The following is a 7041-nucleotide window of genomic DNA, read 5'->3' on the forward strand; positions in this document are numbered from 1 at the left end:
CTGCTCCACTCCTCAGGCCTCCTGCTCTTGAACAAGGAACCAGATCCTTCCCAATGTCTCCTGCAGAGCGACCAGCTCTCCACGGCCACCCCTCCCACCTGTAGCTGGAGCTGGGACATGAACTTGCACCCACGGGTCTACAGCAGCCAACCGGCCATTGAGCTTTGATTACACCTGGGGCTCTGTGCCCCCACCCATCCTGTTTGCTGGTTGACAGCCTCACCCCCTCCCCCAGCCCCTGCCAGCAGTGGCTTCCCAAGAGGAGCACCCACTCCAGACTGTGCAGGACTCCTTTAGGGCTCTCCTTTCTGTGACGGAAGTCATAGGCTAAACAAGGGCCACCTACGTGTGCCAATTTCTCTGTCTCTGCCCGAGCTACCATGCTCTGTAAGAAAAAGACCGTCAGGGCTGGCTCCATGGCCTAGTTAAGGAAACCAGATCCCACATCGCGTACGTAGTTCAAACCCCAGCCCCAAGGAAACACATTGGTGTGTGTGTGTTTGTGTGTGCGTGTGTGTCCCAAATCCCAACAGGATGAAGAAATGGAGAAGAAGGGTTGTGGAGTGACCACCCCCTGTTAAGGAATCCTCTTTCTCTGTCTTTTTGTCTCTTTCTGTCAAGCACACACACCATCTGGCAATTTAAAAAGAAAGAGAAAAGAAAAGGAGACCCAAAGTGATTTGATTTGAATTATTCCTCCCTTCAGAAGTAGAGACAGGACCGATCATTTTTGTTACCGGCCAATGTATCTTTCTGCTACTGCTGGTTCTGTCAATTTGAGTCGATTTGCATTGGTTGAGCCAGGGGGTCAGCTAAGTGGGGAAAATCTGGCAGGACCTGGAGGGATAGTTCTTAGGGAAAAAGAATTACAGACCCCCTACTCATCTTACTATCAGATGCCAGATAATTTAAACACACAGACCATCTCTCTATTTCATTATGGTCATTTAAAAATAATCAGATTTCTAGAGGAGTAATCTTCGTACTGGGAAACCTACCAATCTAACGTGTACAGTTGGAAGAGTTTTTACAACTGAATACAACCTTGTAACTGTCATAGAGTTGTTGTACAGAACCTCATCCCCAAGAGTTTCCTTACACTCTCCATCCCTTTTTTTAATTTGCCAGAGAGTATGTGCACTTACCAGAGAGAGACAGAGAGACAGAGAGAGAGGGGTAGGGAGAGAGCACTCCCAGGTGGGCATGGTCATGCTCAATCCCTTCTCATCCATTTCTCTGTCCTGTTGGGATTTGGGGCACCCGCACACATGCCTGGTGTGTTTTTCAAGTCTCTGCATCTGGGACTCAAACCATGTGCTCAGTCACGTGATCCAGCTCCTTTAACCACTAGGCTATGGGTCTGACCCATTCTTCATGCCCCCTTTGCCATTAATACCTTCCCTCCTTTCTTACCCTACCCCCAAAACACACACACACATTGAGCCTGCTGTCTCTCTGGTTCTGCAGTTTAGCCAATCTTTTCTTTTTTTAAATTTAATTTATTATTATTATTTTAAAATTTGACCAGAGAGAGAGAAAGAAAGTGAGAAAGCAAGCCGTCAGTTCTGGAACTTGACCCGTGGCTGGCCACGTGGGAGTCTAGCACCTTAGCCACCACACCACCTGCCAGTCTCTAGCCAATCTTAATATAACTCTTAGCCACAATTCCTAGGGAATGGCTAAGGTGTGGTCAGATTGCTGGGCTGGGCTGAACTTCTCATGCCAAAAAATTAAAGGCCAGAGATGACCAAATGACTGACCTCACTGGGAAGGGCCTGGGTTAGCAGCCCAGGATCATCAGGGCTGACCTGGCCTTGGCGGGAAAGGTCTGCTCATCCCTGAGACTGCACAGTCCATGCTAGGAATGAGGAAGCCAGAGAAGGGGGAAAGCTGCTAGAAAGCACCACAAAGCCAGCAGAGATGGGAACTCTCATTAAAGGCCTGAGATGTTGCAATTCAACCGTCAGACCCAAACCCGCCCTAACGCGGCTGCTCTTGCACTTCCCTTGGCTGGGGGATGTCTGTCCTGCCTACCTGCCGGTCCTAACTTCTTTCCCTTTTTTGTTTTTTTCCCTTTTTCTTTCCTTCCTCTTTTTCCTTTTCCTCTCTTTTATTTCCTTTCCTTTCCTTTTCGCAAAACGGCACACACACTCTCCAGAGAAAGAGACAGAAAGCAACCCGGATGGGGCGTGCTCAAGTCACAGTCGTCTTTCTGCCATCTCTCCATCCCATCAGGATTTGGGGCATGCGTGCATACGTGTCTGGCATGGTTTTCGAGCTGCTGGGGCTGGGATTCATTCAAATTGGGGTTTACCATGAGGGGTCCATGCTACCGTACACATCACACAACCACTGCGTTATGGAGCTGACCCCCAACTTCTCCTTTTTGCAAGAGGCCGCTGGTGACTTTCAGGCAGACCGGACCACTGTAGAGTCTGGAAAATGCTTTCTCGAAGGATGATGTATGAGATCATACTATGTCACCCAAAAATGTACCCCGTTGACATAAGAATTATTTTCAGAAACAAGCACTGGAAAAGCAGCTCCGAAAACAGTAAAAGTTACTTTGTCATGAGGGGAATTTACCTGCAGGAAGGAACCTCCGTTTGTGAAGGTCTCCCTCTCTACAGGGCCAGAAGGTGTGCAGATCACTAGAGACTCACCATAGGGAAGACACCAACGTAATCTGCATAATGAACCTTACCCAGGTACCCATGGCTGTCCTAAAACTCCCCTGTAACAGCCCATCCCAGCATCCCTTTTTCTTTGTTTCATAGGGAGATGGTATTGAAACCTGAATTCGAATCCACTTTTCTAGATTTTACTCATTTTTCTAGGTATCTCCTATGTATGTATGCTGGGGCTCAAGAAACAGTACCCCCCCAAAAAAACCTGGCCCTTTGATATGCTGAATTATAGAAATAGCCTCAGAATCAAGCCCTTTTATTTTCCTTAGAGAGATTTTTGCTATAGAATGCATGCACTCACCAGAGAGCCAGGGAGAGAGAAACAGAGAGAAAGTGAGAAATCATTCCCCAAAGGGGATGGCCTCGCTGCAATTCCTTCTCCTCCATTCTCCCCTTGGGATTTTGGACACACATGCACATGCACCTGGTGTGAGTTTTAAGACACTGAGTCTGGGACTTGAACCACGGTCCACTACATGGGAGTCAAGTGACGTAACCATTACGTCATCTGATGGTCCCTCAAGCCTTTTTTTTTTTTTCAAAGGTTTTTGCCAAAGGGTGTGTACACTCACTGGAAGAGACAGAGGAAGACAGTGAGAAGGAAAGTGAGAACTCACCCCTTGGGAGATTTAGCCATGCCACAATCCCTTCTCCTCTGTTTTCCCAGGATCCAGGACACACAGAAACATGTACCCGGTGTAACTTTCAAGCCACCAGGTCCAGGACTCGAACTATGGTCAGACATGTGGAAGTCTAGCACCTTAAGCACTATGTCACCTGCTGGCCCCATCCACATTTGTCAATTGCTTTACAATGAACTCTCATCAAACCTGTAAGCAAAGTGGGTTTAGGTCTTCTGTCATCACCCGCAGATGGTTAATTATTTCACCTAATGTTTTCCCGAAAGCTTTTCTAAGAGGCTGTAATCTTAAAATGCTGTCTTCTGAGATTTATGGACAACACTCTGATAAGTAGTGGTTTCTGATAATGTTAAGATCATATTTTGAACTGGTAAGAATTCCTGAACTCTAATGGAGAAACTGATTGATTTGAGAAACTGCTAATTGAAGATTGAACAGAGCCAGAGTTAAGTTAATGACATGGGACTAAGAGAGCCAATGAGGATGAACATAATTTTTTGTCACCTCTTGTTTGAAACATTTCTGGTTCCTTTTTCTTTCTTTTTTTTTCTTTTTTTTTTTTTTTTAGGCTACCTATAACATACAGCAATCTGGTAAATTATACCTTTGCGAATTGAATTAAAACATTTATATTTGGGACCAGCAGTTGGTGTAATGGCTATGTCACTGGACTCCATGTAGTCAACTGTGGTTCCAGTCCCAGACCCAGTGGCTTAAACTCACGCTGGGCATGTGTGCGTGCATGCCCAAGATCCCGAGAGGAGAATGGAGGAGAAGGGATTGCAGTGTGGCCATACACCCAGGGAGATTTCTCGCTTTCTGTCTCTCTGTCTTTCTGGCGAGCGCACACGCCCTATAGCAAAAACCTCTCCAAAAAAACAAAATGAAACAAAACAAAACATTTATCTTTGTCTCCCTACAAAGGAATCTTCCTAGAACCTAGAAATTCTAACAGAGTATTCCTATTCTCATGGAAACACAATTATTTTCATATATTCAATAACAATTCATTCTGGGCAGCACACAGTGGCAAGACGGCAGTGCGAATTTCAAAGAGGAGGGAGTTTGTCACTGACGGTACCCCAAAACTGAACTGAACGAGTTCCTCTCCTGATAGCTGCCTGAAGACGGCTACTTGGGGGGTTGAGTTTGGTTTACATCAACCAGGTCAGAAATTATCTTAGCCACCAGGACACAGAACATTCTCGGTGAGAATCACCTGTAGACCTGAGACCTGACGGCTGTAGTTCAAAAGAGGTTTGGGGACCAGCAGGTGGTATAGCAGTTACATCACTGGACTCCCACATGGCCTACTGGAGTTCTAGCCCTGGACCAGGTGGATTGAAAATCACACCAGGTGTGTGTGCATGCATGCCCAAGATCCCGGGAGGAGAAGAGATGTGTGTAGTCTCACTTTCCCTTTCACTGTCTCTGTCTCCTCCAACCCCAGCGCACGTGACCCAAAGCAAAACCGTCTAAAATAACAACCAAAAGCAGAAGAGGGTTGGCTTCCTGAGGGCAGTGTGGAGCTTTCTGCTGGGGTCTGTGTGCCATCAACCAGCAGTCTGGGTGGCACAAACTCCTCGGGGGGCTTGCTGCAGACAGCCTGCTCTGGTGGGCTGTGGTTCACCATGGAAAGGGGGCCAGGGGTTGTAACGCTGTGGTGTCTGGGAAGCTCCGCAGACAGGGGGCTAAGTCCACGAAATGTGCGATTGGCCCGAGGACTCACAGTCATCTCCTCCATTGACCCAGCTGTGCACCACGTGCTGCTCAGACAGGGCGTGCTGGGCATCCCAGTGACGATCGTGCGTGTCCTAGGGCCCGAATGGGAAGACTGGCCCTCAGAAGCCCCTGCCAGTCACGTGAGCATTGTGAACCCCAAAGATGAGCTACTGTTCACCACTCCCATCCCAGACAGGACCACGGAAAGCCAGAGCCTCCTGCCATGCCCCAGCCAGGCCCTACAGCATAAAGGGGTCTTATCGGCAGCTGTCTCTGGAGTCTGGATGTTGCTCCGCAGACCTTTAATAAAAATCTTGTAAGAAGAAAAAAAGAAGTCCGTTCTTCTTGTAAAGGGACCTAAGTGAAAAACTTGATTACATTACTAAGACTTGGACAGGAATGTCCTGTTTGAGAATGTCCATAGACGTATATATGACCAGAAGGTTTATAAAAATAGTTATTTATGTATTTAATTTTATTCCTTATTACTATGTATTTTTTAATTTGACTAGAGAGAGAGAGAGACAGAAAAAAGGAAAATAAGAAAGTAGGCTGCCAGATCCAGGACTCAAACCACAGTCGGCCATGTGGGAGTCCAGCGCCTTAACCACCATACCACCTGCTGGCCCATAGTTATTATTTTTTTAATTGCCAGAGGACAGGTTCCTTGCCAGTGAGAGCCATAAAGACAGAGAGAGAATGGGAGAAACACTCCCCCCATTGGGGAGTAATCACATTGCAATCTCTTCTCCTCTATTTCTCTATCCTGCTGGGAGTTGGGGCATGCATGCACATACACCTGGCATATTTTCAAGCCCCTGGGGCTGAGATTTAAACCACAGTCAGCCAAGTGGGAATCTGGTCCCCTTCACTTACTAGGCTATGACCAGACAGTTTCAAGACTAAAATGGACTTCATGGAGCCAAAGCCCCTTAGAAAAAAGTTGGCTTCATGCTTTGCTCACAAGGTTGTTGGCAGGCAATCCACGGAATGGGAGAAAATATTTACAAGCGCTGTAACTGCTGTAAGACGAGGTCTGCTAATAATAGCATCTATTTCCCATAATATTGCTTCTAGTCAAAATCCTGTTTTTCAGTGTTAAAATAACGTTGTGGCACGTGTGTGTGTGTGTGTGTGTGTGTGTGTGTGCGATGCTTTTAGACAAGGTCTTGTGTCACTCTCTTCCTGTATGTTTCCTGAGTAGCCGGGACTACAGGTGCATGCTTGATTTTTTTAAGGTGGCTTGGTAATCAATCTGCCTCCCATGTGGCCTCAATCTGCCGAAACGTGGCATCCAGCCACTACCACAGATGGGCCCATGCTAAAAACGTTTATCCCAAGTGCAGGGGTGGTGGTTTTGTCACATCACAGGCCTCTCTGCCCTGTACCTATAAAGCTGCTAACGGATCTAAGCCAGAGTCCACGCTGGCCGGTTCTCCCGTTCTCTTTCTGGTCTACGGAGTTGGTGGGTGGCCTCGTCCTTGTTACCACTGGGCTGGGTAAACATCCTTACTCTTGACTAGGTTCTCCTGCAGCCTCCGGAGGAGAGTAATTCAAATCACTACTCTCCAGAGCCTCAGTGGAGGAGAAGGAGAAGCACGTCATTATCCCCTGGGGAGCTTGGGGACCTCGGGGCCCCCCACGTGGCCTTTGCTGCTGGGGGTGGCTGTCGGCATACATTTTTCCTGTGATGTCTGGCCAAGGGAGAGTATTGTTATCTAAAGGTTAGTTCACTGGCTGCTCCTTTCCTGATTTTCTTGGCTAGAGAAAGCAAGCTCTGTGTGTGTGTGTGTTTGTACACACTTTGCCGTTTCTGGGTGGCTCACTTTTTAACTCCAAATCTGGAATATGCGAGGCAGAAAGACTGCCCAGGAAACTCACCACCACATCATCCCCTGGGCCATGCAGTCTCCAGCTGTTCTGTCTTCTTCCATCCAGAATCTTGTTTGTTTTATGTAAAGCATCCAGGGTTCCTTGGAATACTTAACAGG

At 47.4% G+C, this 7041-nt stretch overlaps 1 pseudogene; it reads left to right on the plus strand.

Annotated features, from left to right (window-relative positions):
- Window positions 1–5300, plus strand: part of LOC114004557 (40S ribosomal protein S3 pseudogene) — a 6282-nt pseudogene extending 982 nt beyond the window's left edge.
- The last annotated feature ends 1741 nt before the right edge of the window (window positions 5301–7041 follow it).

Source organism: Tupaia chinensis, unplaced genomic scaffold (genome assembly GCF_000334495.1).
Source record: "Tupaia chinensis unplaced genomic scaffold, TupChi_1.0 Scaffold000061_1, whole genome shotgun sequence".
Taxonomy (NCBI): domain Eukaryota; kingdom Metazoa; phylum Chordata; class Mammalia; order Scandentia; family Tupaiidae; genus Tupaia; species Tupaia belangeri.